At 40.0% G+C, this 20771-nt stretch overlaps 1 non-coding gene across 1 annotated transcript; it reads right to left on the reverse strand.

Moving 5' to 3' along the window:
* Window positions 1-392: 392 nt before the first annotated feature.
* On the reverse strand, window positions 393-499 carry LOC118490813. The gene has a single exon (XR_004890038.1). It is a non-coding gene; the product is annotated as a small nucleolar RNA R71 (small nucleolar RNA).
* Between the last annotated feature and the right edge of the window lie 20272 nt (window positions 500-20771).

Consider the following 20771-nt stretch of genomic DNA (forward strand, 5'->3'; position numbering starts at 1 on the left):
GGGACCCACTTCCAATGGCGGACCAACGTACCCTCATGGATTACCTACGACCCACCGTAGGTAATCTCGGCGCCGCTATCAATGCACCGAATGTCGAAGCCAACAACTTTGAACTTCGGCCACATTTGATACAAATGCTTCAAAACTCTGCAACCTTCCATGGGCTTGCGGACGAGGATCCTCATCTACATATTACTAATTTCTTAGAAATATGTGATACCTTTCGGATCAATGGAGCATCAAACGACGCCATCCGCCTCCGAATGTTTCCATTTTCACTAAAAGACCGAGCTAAGGCTTGGCTTAACGCCCTCCCAGTTGGCTCGGTAAACACCTGAGATAAACTAGCCCAAAAGTTTCTATATAAGTATTTCCCTCCTTCTAAAACGGCTAAATTAGTGACTGAAATTAATACATATTCACAAGAGGATGGGGAATCCTTATATGAAACTTGGGAAAGGTTCAAGGAGCTACTAAGAAAGTGTCCTCATCACGGTCTTGCGGTGTGGCAACAAGTATCCACTTTCTACAATGGGTTGTTGCCACACACAAGACAAACACTTGATTTTAGCTACGGGGGACTTTTAGGTAATCGTTGCCCAAATGAAATATTTAATCAAATTGAGGAAATTGCTCAAACCAATTTTCAGTGGCACACTCCCCGAGTCAATAAATCTATTGCCCTGGGCGCCCATAAGGTTGATGAAAGCACTTCTTTACAAGCCCAAATCGAGGCCCTTTCTTCGAAAATCAAAAAGCTAGAAATGACAAAAACAGCCTCGGTAATGGCTTGTGAATGGTGTGGTGGGCCACATGAAAGTTGGAGTTGTATGAAAGAAATGGATGATCAAACAGAGTCGGTAAACTACATTGATAATAGACCTAGGCCGTCAGGTCCTCCAACGGGTACCTACAACCAAGGATGGCGTAACCACCATAACCTTGGTTGGAGAGAACCCGGCAATGGTAGTAACCAACAAAATCTAAACCAACGAACAAACTTTCAACAACAAAGAATCGAGTCGCAAAATTTCTCTCAACAACTAGGTGGACGAGAAAGGCTTGAAGATACTGTATCTCGCCTAATCTCCGACACCGAAAAGAAAAACTCGGATCGATTTCAACAATTGGAATCAAATTTTAGAAATCAACAAGCTAGTATACAAAACATTGAAAAACAATTAAATCAAATAGCTCAAAATTTCCCCGAGAAACCACAAGATGCGTTACCAAGTAATACCGAAACCAACCCAAAGGCGCAAGTACATCTCATGACGTTGAGAAACCGTACCGTGGGTTCCGAAGAGGCTCCGTCACCGCCAACTGAAAGAAGCCAATCCACAACTCCACCCACGCCGCAACAAGAGAAGGCTTCTCCACCAATTCAAGAGCCTACTAAGACTCCTCCGGTCCCATACCCCGGTCCGTTAATTCGTCAAAAGACCGATGAGCAATTCGCAAAGTTTGAAAATTTACTAAAACAATTGCATGTTAATGTTCCATTTATCGAAGTCCTAACTCAAATGCCTAAATATTCAAAATTTATGAGGGACTTTCTCACTTATAAAAGGAAAATTGAATCATTGCAATTAGTTAATTTAGGCGAAGAATGCTCCGCCTTACTACTCAACAACCTCCCGCAAAAGAAGCTTGACCCCGGAAGCTTCACAATTCCTTGTTCAATTGGGGAATCCCCTGTTCGGAATGCATTGGCCGATCTCGGGGCAAGCATCAACCTCATGCCCTCATCAATGTTCAAACGACTCGGCTTAGGGAAAAGACGCCCTACAAAAATAAGCATACAACTCGCCGATAGATCCGTCAAATATCCACAGGGTGTCGCTGAAAATCTACTAGTCAAAGTCAGCGAATTTGTCTTTGATGTGTGTACAATGCAACATATAAATCACATCAATTAAGGCATAAAACTAACCCTTTTTTAGTACTAATGTTGGAAAAAGAGTGTTTTTGTCTTCCTTTTGTATTTTCAGGATGAAATGAGCTCAAAATCACAAAAGAAGCAAAAAGACAACTAATTCTACCATAAATACAAGAAAAAGGAACAAAAGTGGATTGCCCGGACCCTCAACGGCACCTCCCAAGGCAAAGGAGAAGAAACAGAGTCTGAACACGCCCCGTGTCCAGCGAACACGGGGGCGTGCCCAGGAAGCAGCAGAAAAGACAAACCAGTAGAAGCTTCCATTGCCCACCACGGGGCCGTGTCCAGCGAGCACGGGGGCGTGGTGAAAGTACAGCAGGCGCATTAATTGTAATTCGCAATTACAATTAATGAAGTGAGAGAATGTCAGACGGGCACGGGGCCGTGTCCAGCGGACACGGGGCCGTGTCCAGCCTTCTGTCCAGCCTATAAATAGAGGAGCTTGGCTTCATTCTCTCTCATCCCTTGGCACACCACCTCTCTCACACTTCATCCACCACCCACCACCACCATAACACCATCATCCACCACCATCATCCATTGTCCATCGTAGAGTGTGTGAGTCGTCTCGGGATCCAAGATTGATCGTAAGAGTTCTTGACAATCAAGGCCATGTTTGCCTAAGTCTCTTACATCACTTGGTGAAGACAAGTGTTTAGTATAATACTTTTTATTTTTAATCTTTTGCACTTTTTATTTGGTTTTGTATTAATGACTTTAATAACTAGTTACTTATGTTGAAGGTGATCTTTCCTTATCGTTTGTCCGTGGTGTCTTGGCATTATTTTACTGTCTATATAAAATAAAAGATTTTCACCATTCATATCTCCACGGTCTATATGGAGGTATGTTGGCTACCTGGTCGGGGGTTAAGGGAACGGTTTGGTAAGGGTCTTGCCCTTGTTCAGCGTTTAGAGGTCCTGCTTGGGACCTGGGTCAAATTTAGTAGGATCTCCTTCAATGCCCATAGGTATTGGATGGCGGGGATCCAAACTCTTTGACCCCCTCATAAGTTAACTACTATTAATACTATAACCCGGCTATTTAGGACTGTATCCCTGCTGACTCAGACTACTTAGCCGAGGGTAACGTCACCGCCAGAAGCGGGGCCTACCACAATTTGCATTAATAACTTAATTCATTATCTTTCAATAATCCGACCCTTTAGGATTGTATCCTTGCTGACTCAAACTACTGGGTTGAGGGTAACGTCGCCTTCAAAAGAGGGGCCTACTACAATAACTAAGATAATCTCTTAAACAAGTGCAAAAGTGCGAAAATAATCAAAGGTTATACTAATACACGTGTCGGATCCAAGTGATTCATCTTGTCTATCTGTTTTTATTTTATTTTTATTTTCAGCATTTAGTTAGTTTTTATTTTTCTTAGTTTAAAACATTTTTCTCACTTTTTGATTTGATTAGACGTTGAGGATAAACCGGTACTAAAAGCTCTTGTGTCCTTGGACGACCTCGGTATCTTACCAACACTATACTACGTCCACGATGGGTGCACTTGCCCATATGTGTGTTTAGTGTTAGTGAATATCGTGTTTTATAAATTTAAAACTTGGCTAAAAGTGTAAAAAGGGCTTAAATATACATCAAAATTATATTACACTACACGCACATCAAGTTTTTTTGGCGCCGTTGCCGGGGACACAAGGATTTTAAGAAAGTTAGGAATCAACGGCCTAATCATATTTTTATTTTTCTTTAATTTTTTTAGGATTTTTCTTAGATTTTTAGCTTCTGCAGAGCTCAACACGGGGCCGTGTCCGCTGAACACGCCCCGTGCTCAATCATTGGAACTGGCAATCCTGTTTTAAGTCAGACAGTAGGCTGAACACGGGGCCGTGTCTACTCAACACGCCCCCGTGCCCAAGATTCAGTTGCTGAAAACAGAACCGTCAGATCCCGGCGGTTGGTAATTTCTGACACAAACATGAGTGATAGTAATTCTTTTTACTTTCGGCACTCTTATGGTTTGTGGTGTCGAATATGTGGAGGCGAACATGAGGAATTAAAATGTTTTTTCCTCACTTATAGGCCCCACTATATAGACCCACCGATTCCTTGTAACCTTAAGAGGGGCGAAAGTAAAAATAAGCACTATTTCTCCCTCGAATGCGCCCAGCCAGATATTCTAGGAGAAATGCTCCTTGACGAGCTATTTCAACTAGAAGAACTACTTCTCAATTGGTCAAAAGAACTCATGAAGGATTTTTTAGATCCATCCCAAGATGATGACCATGAGGAAATGTTGGAACCGCATTCCGACAACCTCGTTGCTCCCGAAAATACCTTCTTACCTAGAAAAGACGCGGACGATAGTCGTCCCTGTGCCGATTGTGCCGTGAAGGACTCCCCATCGACTTCGTTCGATGCATACATAGACCTGAGCGATTCGGCATACACCTTCTTTAACGAGAGCCCGGGAAAGGGTTGGACTTGTCCACCTAGAATGAAAATAGGAATTACCCTCACCGACAACCTCTTGCGTTCTCGCCTTAGTATAGGACAATTAAGGTATCTTAGGCACTTTGGGGTTGTTCCAACAAGTCAAGAGTCACCCGATATAGATTAGCTCCTTAGTAAAGACAAAACTCCATAAAACAGCCTACCGACACGGGGCCGTGCCCGGTCAACACGCCCCCGTGTTCACTCAGAAGATTCTCTGCTGATTCTGTCAGAATACGGACAAAATGTGTCAGGATTTTCTCTGCACACGGGGCCGTGTCCAGCGGACACGGGGCCGTGTCCAGTGTGCTGTCGTTTTCTTTAAATGCAGCCTGAATCCTGCTCATTTTTGACCACTTCACCAAGCAGAGATTCCAGGGATCTTCACATATACCATCCTAGGTAAGTGCTAAAAGAAGGTTCCTAAGGACCCTCTTGTCTTTTCCACTTTTGTTCATTTCTTCTTCTTCCAAAAATTTTTCAAACCTTACCTCCATGGAAGCTTGGAAACCCATGATTCCAACTTTCTATGAAAAGTTTGTAGGAACTTTTTCTACGGATTCTTGTCTAAAGTTAGTTCTATAACTTTGTTTTAAATTATCTGAGCTTAAAACACAATAAAAGTGTATTAAAATAATTTAAAAACCTGGAATCGATAGACAAAAAAATCCTGCAGACAGCTGAACACGGGCCGTGCTCACTAAGCACGGGGCCGTGTTCGAGGTACTGTGTTGCAAAAGTTTAGTTATCTTCGGTTTGTTTCGCAGAAAATGGCCAGCAGAAACAGCGGAACATCTTCAAGAAATAACCGAAATGGAAGGAGATCGTCCACGGCGGAGGATTCCCTAGTAAACTACGTTTACGCTTTGAGGGAAGCCATAGACGAAATGACGGGGGTAGAGAAAGCATTGGTGGACCGTATTAATCATCTGACGGTAGGTTTGGAGGGCTGCCTGCGAGAAGTAAACCTCCTGCACCAAAGGTTAAACCTTCTCGCTTCCCCGCCTTTGGTTCCAGTGATAACCCAAAGGGCGTGGAATGTTGTACCCGAGGTCATCATTCCAGCCGAATGGCACGCCATGCACCAAGTACCTCAACCAAGGGTGGTGCAAGGAGTCCCGGTGAGCGTTCCTCCTCGAGACACGGAAGAGAATGAAGCTACCTTCTACCTCCCAAGGGAGATAGAAGAATGGCTTTGAGTAACAACCGAGGAGTCATCGGCTAGGAAGAGTTACTACATCGGGAAGCTATTCCCTAAATTTTACTAAATAAGTAGAACCCTTATGATAACCTTGTGTATCCCTTAATTATTTAGCTAACTTAATGTAATGTCTCTCTATTAGCAATGTTATGATGGTTTTTAAGATTGATGGTTGTTTTGAGAATAAAACACACTCATGGTGGTAATGGATGAAAAAGGGAACGAGAAAAATGGAACCATGCACGAAGAACAGAGCAACCCGACAAAAATCTCCATCACAGAAGGCTCAACACGGGCCGTGCTCAACCAACACGGCCCCGTGCTGAGCCCCTACAGAAAATCACCCAGTTCAGGTAACTGGACACGGGCCGTGTTCAGCGGACACGCCCCCGTGTCCAGGCTTCTGTTTCAATTCTGTAATTTTTGTTACTGGCACTTGACCACGGGGCCGTGTCCGGTCAACACGGGGCCGTGTCCAGGATGCCAGTAACATAAATCTTTACTTTTTAACCCACTTTTATACATTCTAATCAACCAAAAACTTTATTTTTTGACACATTGAGGACAATGTGTAATTTAAGTGTGGGGGGGATGCTAAAACCCTTGAAATTTTGCAAAATCCTAAACACAAGCCTTACACAAAACTCTATTGGAACCGCTAAACACCCCAAATTTTTTCAAAAACTTTTTCATTTTTTTTATTTACTTGTCTTAGTTTAAGTTGGGAATAACAAGTTCTAAAAAGGTTATATTTTTACAAGTTTACAACCGATAGCGTCATGATAAAAAAGGAACCGACATAAGAAAATTATGAAACGGTATAACAAGTCTAGTTAAAAATTCGATTATATATGCTTGGTCACATTAAAAACCCATTCCCACAAAAGTGAGTTTTGAGCCTTTATTGAGCACAAAAATACACATATTTAGATTAAATGCTCATTTTTCGTTTCTTGTGTGAATAGCCGCTCGGTCCTTACAAATCTAGAACTTGCCACGACGATACATTCCCGGTCCTTACCAACTTAAACCCAAGTAAGTAAATGATGGAGGCATTAGGACTAACCATTTTTCTTTCAAAACCATTATTTTTCATTTTTTTTACCTACCCAAAATCCCCCTAGATAGCCCCTTTGAGCCTAAACCTTTCATTTCATTACCCCAAAACCCTTTTTACCCACCAAAAACCTTTTTATTTTTTTTTTATTTTAGTAACAAGTTCGTTTTTTCGTAAACTCACCTTTTTATGTGACGAAAAAAAAAATATGATGATGATGAAGTCAAAAACAAACAAAAGCTAAAAAAGCTTGTTTGGAGAAATACTTCAAAATAAAAAAAAAGTCACTAAAAACAAGGTACTTCACGAAAACCGACGCTTGTTACGATTTTCGCCCTTTTTACTAACCACTAACCAACCACCCACCTTTAAACCCAAGCCTTCACCCAAAAAGTCCTCTTGATATTTACAAAGGTAAAAAGTTAAAAAGGAGGAGGATTGATTGCTTGGCAAGCCTATGGAAGACGTAAGTTCCGTGCCGCTCTCGAGTGATTCACTAAAATATACACCTTCGGCCGAGTGTTGAGTGATCTCCCGTGAGGTATGTGAACTTGTATAAAAATGGAATTTTAATAAGGCATGCTATGCCCAAATAAGTAATTCATCTTATGAAAAGTTCAAAATAAATCATAACAAATAGGATTGTAAATAAATAAAAATAAAACCTATAAAAACCTTGGATTCCCGACACTCTAGCACAAGCTAAAAAAATTTCTCTTCTACCTATTCCATTTGGGAGTGTAAGCCACATTTAAAGAGTTTTGCTTGAGGACAAGCAAAAGTTCAAGTGTGGGGGTATTTGATGTGTGTAAAATGCAACATATAAATCACATCAATTAAGGCATAAAACTAACCCTTTTTTAGTACTAATGTTGGAAAAAGAGTGTTTTGTCTTCCTTTTGTATTTTCAGGATGAAATGAGCTCAAAATCACAAAAGAAGCAAAAAGACAACTAATTCTACCATAAATACAAGAAAAAGGAACAAAAGTGGATTGCCCGGACCCTCAACGGCACCTCCCAAGGCAAAGGAGAAGAAACAGAGTCTGAACACGCCCTGTGTCCAGCGAACACGGGGGCGTGCCCAGGAAGCAGCAGAAAAGACAAACCAGTAGAAGCTTCCATTGCCCACCACGGGGCCGTGTCCAGCGAGCACGGGGGCGTGGTGAAAGTACAGCAGGCGCATTAATTGTAATTCGCAATTACAATTAATGAAGTGAGAGAATGTCAGACGGGCACGGGGCCGTGTCCAGCGGACACGGGGCCGTGTCCAGCCTTCTGTTCAGCCTATAAATAGAGGAGCTTGGCTTCATTCTCTCTCATCCCTTGGCACACCACCTCTCTCACACTTCATCCACCACCCACCACCACCATAACACCATCATCCACCACCATCATCCGTTGTCCATCGTAGAGTGTGTGAGTCGTCTCGGGATCCAAGATTGATCGTAAGAGTTCTTGACAATCAAGGCCATGTTTGCCTAAGTCTCTTACATCACTTGGTGAAGACAAGTGTTTAGTATAATACTTTTTATTTTTAATCTTTTGCACTTTTTATTTGGTTTTGTATTAATGACTTTAATAACTAGTTACTTATGTTGAAGGTGATCTTTCCTTATCGTTTGTCCGTGGTGTCTTGGCATTATTTTACTGTCTATATAAAATAAAAGATTTTCACCATTCATATCTCCACGGTCTATATGGAGGTATGTTGGCTACCTGGTCGGGGGTTAAGGGAACGGTTTGGTAAGAGTCTTGCCCTTGTTCAGCGTTTAGAGGTCCTGCTTGGGACCTGGGTCAAATTTAGTAGGATCTCCTTCAATGCCCATAGGTATTGGATGGCGGGGATCCAAACTCTTTGACCCCCTCATAAGTTAACTACTATTAATACTATAACCCGGCTATTTAGGACTGTATCCCTGCTGACTCAGACTACTTAGCCGAGGGTAACGTCACCGCCAGAAGCGGGGCCTACCACAATTTGCATTAATAACTTAATTCATTATCTTTCAATAATCCGACCCTTTAGGATTGTATCCTTGCTGACTCAAACTACTGGGTTGAGGGTAACGTCGCATTCAAAAGAGGGGCCTACTACAATAACTAAGATAATCTCTTAAACAAGTGCAAAAGTGCGAAAATAATCAAAGGTTATACTAATACACGTGTCGGATCCAAGTGATTCATCTTGTCTATCTGTTTTTATTTTATTTTTATTTTCAGCATTTAGTTAGTTTTTATTTTTCTTAGTTTAAAACATTTTTCTCACTTTTTGATTTGATTAGACGTTGAGGATAAACCGGTACTAAAAGCTCTTGTGTCCTTGGACGACCTCGGTATCTTACCAACACTATACTACGTCCACGATGGGTGCACTTGCCCATATGTGTGTTTAGTGTTAGTGAATATCGTGTTTTATAAATTTAAAACTTGGCTAAAAGTGTAAAAAGGGCTTAAATATACATCAAAATTATATTACACTACACGCACATCAGTCTTTCCGGCCGACTTTGTCATACTAGATATGGAGGAAGATGCAGAAGTACCACTCATCCTAGGAAGGCCATTCTTAGCTACGGCCCAAGCAGTGGTAGATATGAATGATGGAACACTAACATTGAGGATTGGGGACGAGGAAATGAAGTTTGAAGTTGGAAAAAGAGTAGAGGACGACGACCCGGTCAATTACATGAAGGTCATTGACTCAAGTTTGGATGATGCTCTCCGACGGTGTAGCATGAGATGCAAAACATCCCACTTGGGTAACATATGACCAGGCTTTTGGACTAGCCAAGGACCCTTATAAACGTGGCGCACCACGGAGGCATTCCGCAGAACTATCCTTAGTTTAGCTTAGATTAATTTTTATGTTTTCTAGTTTAGTTTTAATTTTCAGGATTAAAACACACTCGGGATGGTGAAGGATAACAAGGGAAACTTGCACCAGCACCCCATGCACGAAAACAGGGTCATCCGACAAAATTTTCTTCATTACAGCAAGTTCAGCACGGGCCGTGCCCGCCCAACACGGCCCCGTGCTGCACAATCTGCAGAAAATGCCCAGTTCAGGTAACTGGACATGGGGTGTGCTCTCTGAACACGCCCCCTGTCCAGCCTTCTATCTCTTTTTAACAATTTTTGTTACTGGCGATCTGAACACGGGGCCGTGCCCGGACACCACGGGGGCGTGTCCAGATGCCCAGTAACATAAAATTTTGTTTTTTTCACACCTTTTTACACATTCAATCAACCTAAAAACTTATTTTTAGGACACATTGAGGACAATGTGTAATTTAAGTGTGGGGGGATGCTAAAACCTTGAATCTTGCAAGTCCTAAATACAAGCCTTACACAAAACTCTATTGGAACCGCTAATCACCCCAAATTTTTTCAAAAATTTTTGTTTTTTTTACTTGTCTAGGTTTAAGTTGGGAAATTCAAGTTTTAAAAAGGTTATATTTGTACAAATTTACAACCGATAGCGTCGTGATAAAAAGAACCAACATAAGAAAATTATGAAACGGCATGACAAGTTTATTTAAAATTTGATTATATATTCTTGATCACATAGAAACCCATTCCCACAAAAAGTGAGTTTTGAGCCTTTATTGAGCATACAAATACATATCTTTAAACTAAATGCTCATTTTTTGTTTCTTGTGTGAATAGCCGCTTGGCTCTTACGACTCTAGAACTTGCCACGACAATACATTCCCGGTCCTTACCAACTTAAACCCAAGTAAGTAAATGATAGAGGCATTAGGACTAACTCTTTTTATTTGTACACCATTATTTTTCTTTTTTTACCACCTACCCAAAATCCCCCTAGTTAACCCCTTTGAGCCTAAACCTTTTCATTTCTTAACCCAAAACAAAAACCCTTTTACCCACCTAAACCTTTTTCATTTTAAACCCCTTATTTTAGTAACAAGGCTCGGTTTTTCTTATGACTTGCTTGTGAAAAAAAAAAATTGATGATGAAGCCAAAAGAAATAAACAAACAAGTTTATCAAAAACAACTTTGTTTGAAAGAAATACTTCATCAAAATAAAAAGATTTGAAAAATAAAGAGTCTTACGAAAACCGACGATTTTTACGCCTTTCGCCCTTTTACTAACCACTAACCCAACCACCCACCTTTAGCCCAAGCCTAACCCTTCACCCCAAAAGTCCTCTTGATATTTATGAAGGTGTATAGTTAAAAAGGAGGAGGATTGATTGGTTGGCAAGCTTATGGTAGGAGTAAGTTCCATGCTGCTCTCGAGTGATTCACCAAAAATACATCTTCGGCCGAGTGTTGAGTGATCCCCCGTGAGGTATGTGAACTTGTATATAAATGGAATTTTAAAAAGTCATGTTATGCCCTAATAAATAATTTATCTTATGTAATGTTTTTAATAAATCATGACGAATAGGATTGTAAATAAATAAAAATAAAACTTAATAAAGAATCTTGGAAATCCCAACACTCTATGACAAGCCCAAAAACCTTCTCTTCTTCCCATTCCATTTGGGAGTGTAAAGGCACATTTAAGTGTGGGGGTATTTGATGTGCACAAAATGCAACATATAAATTACATCAATTGTGGCATAAACCTAACCCTTTTTTAGTACTAATGTTAGAAAAAGTGTGTTTTTGTCTTCCTTTTGTATTTTCAGGATTAAATGAGCTCAAATCAACAAAAGAAGCAAAAAGGCGGCTAAATCTAACATAAATACAAGAAAAGGATCAAACGTGGCATGCCCAGCCTCCCCGACAGCCTCTTCCCAAGCAAAACAAGAGACCAGAAGGCTGAACACGCCCCGTGCTCAATGAGCACGAGGGCGTGCCCAAGTGTCAGCAGAAAAGACAAAGTTGTAGAAGCTTCTATCGCCCACCACGGGGCTGTGCTCGCCGGACACGGGGTCGTGGTCAACTCTAAGAGTCGTAGAATCTAGGGAAATATTGATAGTACAGATACGCTTCTGCACACGGGGTCGTGCTCAGCGGACACGGGGGCGTGGTCAACTAATGCTGACAAACTGCAATTAATGAAGAAAGAGAAGGAGGATGGACACGGAGCCGTGGCCGAGCTGCTATTCAGGCTATAAATAGGGGTGTTTGGCTCATTTGCAAACCATCCCTTGGCACACCACCTCTCTCACACTTCACCCACCACCATCACAACACCATCATACACCACCATCATCCATCATAGAGTGTGTGAGTCGTCTCGGGATCCAAGATTGATTGTAAGAGTTCTTGACAACCAAAGGCCATGATTGCCTAAGTCTCTTACATCACTTGGTGAAGACAAGTGTTTAGTGTAATACTTTTTATTTTTAATCTTTTCGCACTTTTTATTTGTTATGTATTAATGACTTTAATAACTAGTTTCTTATGTTGAAGGTGATTCTTCCTTATCGTTTGTTCGTTGTGTCTTGGCATTATTTTACTGTCTATATAAAATAAAAGATTTTCACCATTCATATCTCCACGGTCTATATGGAGATATGTTGGCTACCTGGTCGGGGGTTAAGGGAACGGTTTGGTAAGAGTCTTGCCATTGTTCAGTGTATAGATCCTGCAAAGGACCTGGGTCAAATTTAGTTGGACCTCCTTCAATACCCACTGGTATTGGATGGCGGGGGTCCAAACTCTTTGATCCCCTCATAAGTAAGCTACTATTAAAACTTTAACTCGTCTACTTAGGACTGTATCCCTGCTGACTCAGACTACTTAGCTTAGGGTAACGTCACCTTCAAAAGAGGGACCTACCACAATATGCGTTAATAACTTAATTAATTATCTTTCAATAATCCGACCCTTTAAGATTGTATCCTTGCTGACTCAAACTACTGGGTTGAGGGTAACGTCACCTTCATAAGAGGGGCCTACTACAATAACTAAGATAATCTCTTAAAAGGTGCAAAAGTGCGGAAATAATCAAAGGTTACACTAGACATGAGTCGGATCCAAGTGATTCATCTTGTCTATCTGTTTTTACTTTTATTTTATTTTCCAGAATTTTAGTTAGTTTTATTTTTGTAGTTTAAAAACCTTTTTTTCTAACTTTTGATTTGATTAGACGTTGAGGATAAATCGGTACTAAAAGCTCTTGTGTCCTTGAACGACCTCGGTATCTTACCAACATTATACTACGCTCACGATGGGTGCACTTGCCCATATGTGTGTTTAGTGTTAGTAAATATCGTGTTTTATAAATTTAAAACTTGGCTAAAAAAGTGTAAAAGGGATTAAAATATATACCAAAAATATATAACACCACACACACATCAATATCACTTTGCAACATTCATCCCTTGTTAAGACAAAATAATGAAACTTATTCATAATCCTAAAACATCAATATTTAGGAAGGTCTCATAAATTATTGTATAGAGCACATAGCTAAATTTTATCATTTAATTAAGGAACATAACTTGTTTACCTTTGATCTCCAACGCTTTACCATTGACTCATAAGTACTTAAACACAAGTCACTTAGTGAACACATTCATCACCAACAAGATGAATGTTCCTCGTCTACTATCACTATTATGTGTGAGATAGAGTCAACTAGATCGACACTCAACAACATGACATTCATAATTTTGCCACAAGTGATTTGCACACATCTATTGTTATTCATTAGGAGATATGCATATTTAGGATGCTCTCCCAAACAAAGGTAAAATCTCCATACAGTTCTAACAATAATCAAGTGGTAGACATTTGTTAAATCTCTTTTATGCGATCCCTTAATTCAAAAAGGACTTCGATTTACTTTGGAATAGTCTTATGTTACGTTCCGCGACAATCCCATTTTTATGTTAAATCTCTTTTATGCGATCTCAATTTTAATGTGTTTTACATTTGTACGATATATCATTCGGAATTTAATTCACAACAGTCTAATACATGCATGCTATATGTTATACTAGATTCGTGTTATTGGGTGATTCTTATGTGATGAACTTGTCCTTAACCCACGCCTTAACATGTATAGCACTGTGTGTAGTGCTATAGGAGTAGCGCACCACCCGTGAACGAGAGGTCATGTTAAGTCATTCAATTGCGGTACACGATGGGTTGACCCGTTTATTCACATGCCAGTGATACGTTAATCTTGTTAACTAAGTATGTCATGTGGATTGTTCTAGTTTTTTTTTATGCTTATACTCATATTCCCCCCAAAAAATGGAAGCTTATCATCAAGACATGAGTGATTTCCTTACCTTGACGATTAGCCCCGCCCGCCTTTCAACTTCACCAACGAGCTAGGGGTGATTTCCTTACCTCGGAGGTAGTTACCAACTCTTCTTCGTTCTCAATGAAACTTTATATTTGATTGCTACTTTCATTTCAAGCTTGGAGACACGAATTGCACTATCTTCGCAATCTAAAAGAAATAAAAATATCCTCTCGTGAACAAACTAAATTTACGATGCTTTCATTATCTATGTTACACTACGTGAAATCCATTATTATGCTATGTGAAACTAATTGAACCTTTTATATGCTATGTGAAACTATATGCTATGTGATGCATTCATGAAAACAATTTCCTTAAACAAAATATTATGATCAAGTCTCATCTATTCTCTCTTTTCAAAAGTCTTTCTCTTAGATTTCGAGGATGAAATCTCCTAAAGTAGGGGAGACTGTAACATCCGTCAAAATGAGTTTTCCAAAAATCCGACCTGTTTTTAAAATTCGAATCCTAACCCTTGAAACTCGAAATTTTAATCGTTGAAAGATTTTTTATCGCTAATTTGATCCATTAATAAATATAGTTATTTATTTATTCATTATTTTAATTAATTAAATTACAATTGAAAGTTTCTATTCTTTTTATATGTTTTTTTTTAAAATTAACCTAGTTAGTTGTTATTTAAGTTAACTAAAGTTAATAACCGAGTTAGTCCCATTAATACAAGTTAAGGGGTTAAGTTGTAACATTTTAAAACCTTTAATATAAACTAGTTAGATTTAATGTTAGTTGTAATAATCTAAATTAAAATAAATAATAAAAAGAGGGTCACGCCCTGGGATCGAACCCGGGTTCACCCACTCCACAAACGTTTTAACTTGCAAATCACAAGCCGGTTGGACTGGCCCTGAGAAAGAGTATAACCGGATTTAAATTATATTTATACACACCTTACGTTGAATTTCCTTTTCATAATTGCCGCCAAAACAGAAACATTACAGCTTTCAATTCCATTTTTACAACCGTCGCTGATTTTTCGGGATTGTAATCATTCCGCATTTCTGTTTCTTTTTGCAAAATCAATCAATAATTTAATATATAATCATGGCTTCATTCAGTTACGTAATTATCTATATATACCCTCTCATATTTGTTCTCGACACCTCACACCACTACAACAATTAATCTGCATCTTGTTCGCCTAGTCGGAATCCCTACAGTTGAGCCGGAGTGAAACCTCACTCTCGACACCACCCTCTCACCTCTCCGTTTTGATAACAAGTCGGCGGAAAGATCAAGACATGTCGGAGGATCGGAGAAGACGACCAGAACGGTGACGAAGAAGCCACATATCGTTCGGTACAATCTTAACTTTTTTTTTGTTTTATCGATTCCTTTTGTTTTTTTTTTAAGAAACAATCCACTGATTGAATAGTAAACAATTAAGGGACTGTTTGGTAACATCTGAATGGTTAAGTGCTGAACCAGTAAGAGGTCTGAACCATTAAGAGCTTTATAATGCTTAACCGTTCAGAGGCAAATGTCTGACCAATTCAGATTAGAGGTCTTAACCATTCAGACTCTGTATTAATCTTAACCATTAAGAGGCAAATGTCTGAACCATTCAGACATCTGTTCGTGAAACAAATAGTCTGAACCATTAAGTGCTGAACCAGTAAGAGGTCTGAACTATTAAGAGCCTCATTAAGAGGTAAACAAACAGCCCCTAAAACAGTTATCAATTATGATGGTTCATGTTCATGCCATTGTTTTATTTGTTATAGAAAGAAAACTATGGCAGGCATATAAGAAAGCTTATAACTAAAACAAGAAGATAATGGGTGTAATCATTTATATATGCATGTACTGTTTGTTAAAAAGGAGAAGAAACATAAATGAAATCGAAATCATCTTTTATCAACCTGTATGCATGATTTTTGTTAAGAAAGAAAACAGTTTGCATATGATTTAATAATGATTTTTGGTTTGTTTTCTATAACCACTATTTTATGTAAATGGAATGTACGTGTATATATTTTCCTATTCTAAGTAAACACTAATATATATCTTCATATAATTCCTTATAACTTTAAAGATGAAATAATTTAATTAACTTGAAAACCTTAAACATTAGAAATCATATTTAACCTATAAATATTAACGGGATCGTTATGTGACGTTTTAACATTCTAGGATAAACAGTTCGTTTGTTCTCTTGGATTTCTCAAATCTTTATGTAATGCCCAGCGTCCCTGCACTTTAGTAACTTGACAAGACTAGTCCCTGAAGTTTAACTTTTGTCTATAATTAGCCCCTAGTCTATGTGGATTGCCTATTTCTCGAAATGTCTAAGACTATGTGTTGGAAATGCCTAAATTCTATGTTGGAAATGTCTAATTTTGTATGATTGAATGCCTAATTCTATGCTCGAATGTCTATCTGGAATGCCTAAATGTTGAAAAGCTTAAGTGAAGAATGTCTATGTTGGTGCACTGAATGTCTGTTTACTACGTCTTAATCGAGTCTTAGGTCTAGATAGGTTAGATTAAGTTTGAAAGTCAAAATGTGGGAGATTTCATGTTATTCCGCTTGAAATGACAAACATGTCATTTCAAGCAAAATCATATATATTAGGTATTCCGCTCGAACTTGCATATTGGTGATTTCGCTTGAAGTGGTTTCAAGCGGAATCAGATACCGCTTGAACTTGTCATGTAATTTCAAGCGGAATCACTAGGTCTATAAATAGGTGGTGTGTGATCTAACTTGTAATGGTTGGAGCGGAATCAGGTCATTGTTAGAGAGTCAAATTGCTGCCAAAATTGTGTCAGAATCATTGTAAAAGGCTTGGATAAGCAGTAATAGAAAGAAAGTTAAAAGGAACAAGTTGTGTGACGTTGTTTGCTTTGATTCCGCCTTAGAAAATGATGATGAACTTCCTTTACTGACTGTTTAGGGTCACGGAACCGATCCAACAAGTGGTATCAGAGCTCAGGACGAGGAGTTCATACCATTACAGCTTGATTTCATTGGATTTTCACTCTTCTACCCTTTCTTTTCTGATTTGAACATATTTTAGCGGTGAAAATGGCCTGAATTTGACATATATAAAGCGAATCATAGTGATAACTAATCCCTGAGAGAATTGGACCTTAAATCGATCAAAATCAGATAAAACAATCTATTTCCGCTTGAAATTTCATTCGAACAGTGATGTCATCATCTGATTCCGCTTGAGAAAATGTGACAACCCGTATTTCGAACTCATTCTTGTGTAATGTTACGTGCTTATGTGATCTAGATTATGTGATTTATTGAATGATATTATGTGTAACGTGTATTGCATGCTTGTATGTATGTATCCAAACGCACAACACCACTCGACCGCACAAGGCCATTGGGCCATATTGCTTGTACTCGGAACACATAGGCAACCCAGTAAGGGATTCGGCCCACTCCTATTGCACGTATAACACATGGGGATAGGGTATACCCCTCATATTTTGGCAAAACACTATCACACACAAAACCCTAAGCTCTCTTCCTCTTCCTTTGGCGAACCCGACGGCAACCATCCCTCTCGAAGCTCTTGACTTGGCCGATTTCCTTTCTCCTCTCAATCCGGTTAGTGATAAGTGTTTTGTTGATTGAATGTGGATGTTGTTAGCGATTTTGCATGATAACCAAGGAGTCTTGTTACTATGGTTGATTATGATGTTAATTGATAGTGTTTTGTTAAATCGGCTCTCATGTATGTTCACACAAATCGGGTTGTATGATAGAAGTCTAATGGTAATTTATGATGTTTGATAAATCAGTCGATATGCTATATGTTCCGGATTGTCATGTGTGATGATTTAAGATTGGAGTGAATGTAATCGGACCAAATCAATGAGTTGTTTGTTATTGTTATGCTTTGAATCAAGATTAGGGTTCATAAGATTTGATACTTGATTTCCCTGTTTGATCGATATTAGAGTAACTGAATATTTGGAATTATGTTAATTGGTAATCATGATAAACTTGGAAACTGATAAATGTTGTAACCGATTAAGCATGTAATTCGGGTAACTTAAAACTAATCGCACATCATGGCTGGTCGCACAAGACCTCCTAAGCGCACAAGACTAGCCACTCGCACAAGGAGTCTAGTCGCACAAGGGGGCCCAAATCACTAACACGCAAACTGTTGGGCCGGACAGCCCAAGTGTCCGGTCGCAAAAGCCCAAACCTGATCGCACAACCCGATCAGATGCAAGTTGGGCCGGGTGAGAAATCTTGGGCTGGGTAATAAAGCTGATCGCACAAGCAGCTGGATCGTACAAGCCCACACTGATTGCACAAGTGTTGATCTTGGTCAAGTGTTGGGCCGTAGCTATGTTAAGCAATTATTGTTTTGTTATTGGACCGAGTAAGCCCAAGGCCCACTCGCACAAGGCTGGTACAATCGCACAAGTCATTTAAGCTTATGGGGCCGAGAAGTTATTTGGATTGTTTATGTTATTTGGGCCGACGTGTTTTGATCTGTTATGATATGCTGGGCCGGGTATGGTTTGGGCTTAGACACTCATATCGCACAAGATGGTTGGGCTCGCACAAGCTCATTTGCCCAACCATCCGTATCGCACAAGTGGTGAATATTATACTTTGACTGTTTGCGTGCTATACGTGTTTGCTATGAATCATACGTGCATTACTTGAACCAAACCTGACTTGTGTGGTAACCCCTGTTAGGACGCGGTTGACCACCCTTAGTTCAAGAACCTTTTTGTGTATCTGCCGAGCAACCCAAGGTGAGTTCACACAGCCAAGGCATGGGGTTCCCAGGGTGGGAATGGGATTGGATGATTATTTCGTGCGTACTTAGTTAATGGAACTTAATGATATAGTCCTCAGGGTGAGGATGGTAAATGATATGATACGGCTAGACTAGTATACATACTTGAACTGATCTTCGCACACACGCCAAGGGTTGGCTGCGATAATTATGACTGATCTTCGCACACATGCTTCGGGGAAGCTGCGAACTATAGAAACTAAATCTTCGCAAGGAATGCCAGGGTGGCCGCGATACAAATATACATAGTCTAGGATATTTGGGAGTATTAACCCAAATCTTCGCATACATGCCGAAAGGGCCCGCGATGGAAACCAATACTATATATGAACAATGAACGAACATAATACGACTCATACAATTACTATTACTGAACTTACTTTCTGTGAACTTGCTCAACTAGTTGTTGACTCTCTGCTGCATGCCTTGCAGGACCTTAGGTACATTATGGAGCTTGCACAAGGAGGAGCAGGTCATTGTGGGCAAATGGATCGTGATTACTTATGTCATTTCATACATTAATACTTATGATTGGGTTTTTACATTAATGCTTCCGCTATACTTAACTATGTTGGTTTTGATAAACACCTTTCGTATTGATGGATAACTTTTACTATATATTTACATGCTCAATATGATTGGTGGCTTGATCCTGGTCAGTCACGCTCCCAAGCGGTGATACTCCGCACGTGGATTTTGGGGGTGTGACAGATTGGTATCAGAGCCATTGGTTATAGAGAACTTGGTTTTAATATGGGAAAACGTTTTATTAAAACCAGACTATAACCAGAACAGTGCTCTCAACGATCCACAACGACGCTTCGCTCCACGTGCAAGACTCGACATCCTAGGTAATAAGGTTTATGTTTATTACCTGCATGCTAGAACTATATAGAACTTTGCTCGCATTACGCTTAGATACACATGACTTTATTACATGAGAATACCTACGTGCTTACGCTTTTCTGTCATCGCCCTACTCGCGAACCATTCTCACTTACGCTACTTTTACAATGAAGATCATGTCTGGAAAAATTAACATGACTCAAGCCCAGCTAGAGGCTCTCGTTCAAGCTCAAGTTGCTGCGGCACTTGCAGCCGCACAAGCAGGAGGTATATCCTGTGGTTATAGCACACACTAGGATCTTTAGATCCTACACTCCTAAACTAGCCCTTGTAATTAAACCTTGTCCTATTCGTACACAATAGGTCCACCAGCACAGCAACCAGTCTGCACTTCCAAGAATTTCATGGACTGTCGTCCAAGTACCTTCAGCGGCACGGAGGGAGCGGTTGGACTCCTCCATTGGTTCGAAGGGCTCGAAACTGACTTCGAGGTGCATGATTACCCTGAGTCTCGTAGAGTAAAGTTTGCTACTAGAACACTCGAAGGTGCTGCATTAACCTGGTGGGAAGCACAGGTTCAAATGTTAGGGCTGGCAGCTGCTAATGCCACTCCCTGGAACGAGTTTAAGGATTTAATTAAGGAAGAGTTTTGCAGTCGAGAAGACATCCACAAACTAGAGGTAGAGTTCCTCAATCTACAGATGGTGGGGTCTGAAATTGAAGTTTATACGAGGAGATCAAACGAGTTAGCCATATTTTGTCCCACTATGGTAGACCCTCCCGCCAAACGCATCGAACTGTATCTCAAGGGTCTAGTGCCCGAAATTCAGAGTCATATGACCACAGCTAACCTTGGCACTATCCAGCAAGCCACTCGACTGGCTCATCGTCTCACAGACCAGGCTGTAGAACAGAACAAACTACCGAAACGTGCTAAGACTGATACTGCATGTGCTTCTAGAGATAACCAACGCAAGTGGGATGAAAACCTGAGCACGGGGTTAATTTTGGTCCAGCCTCTGACGCAGAAGCAAGAGATAGACGACTACCAAAGGCCCAGACATCAGTTTTCTAGTAGTCATGGGCAGAAAAGATATCGAGGAATCCACCCATGGTGCAACAATTGTAACAGACACCACAGTGGACGGTGTCGCAAGGAACGATGTCAGAGATGTCTCAAGATTGGTCATGAAGCTAAGGATTGTCGAAATTCACGTCCTGTAACTCAAGAACAACAACGA

Source organism: Helianthus annuus, chromosome 3 (genome assembly GCF_002127325.2).
Source record: "Helianthus annuus cultivar XRQ/B chromosome 3, HanXRQr2.0-SUNRISE, whole genome shotgun sequence".
Classification (NCBI taxonomy): Eukaryota; Viridiplantae; Streptophyta; class Magnoliopsida; order Asterales; family Asteraceae; genus Helianthus; species Helianthus annuus.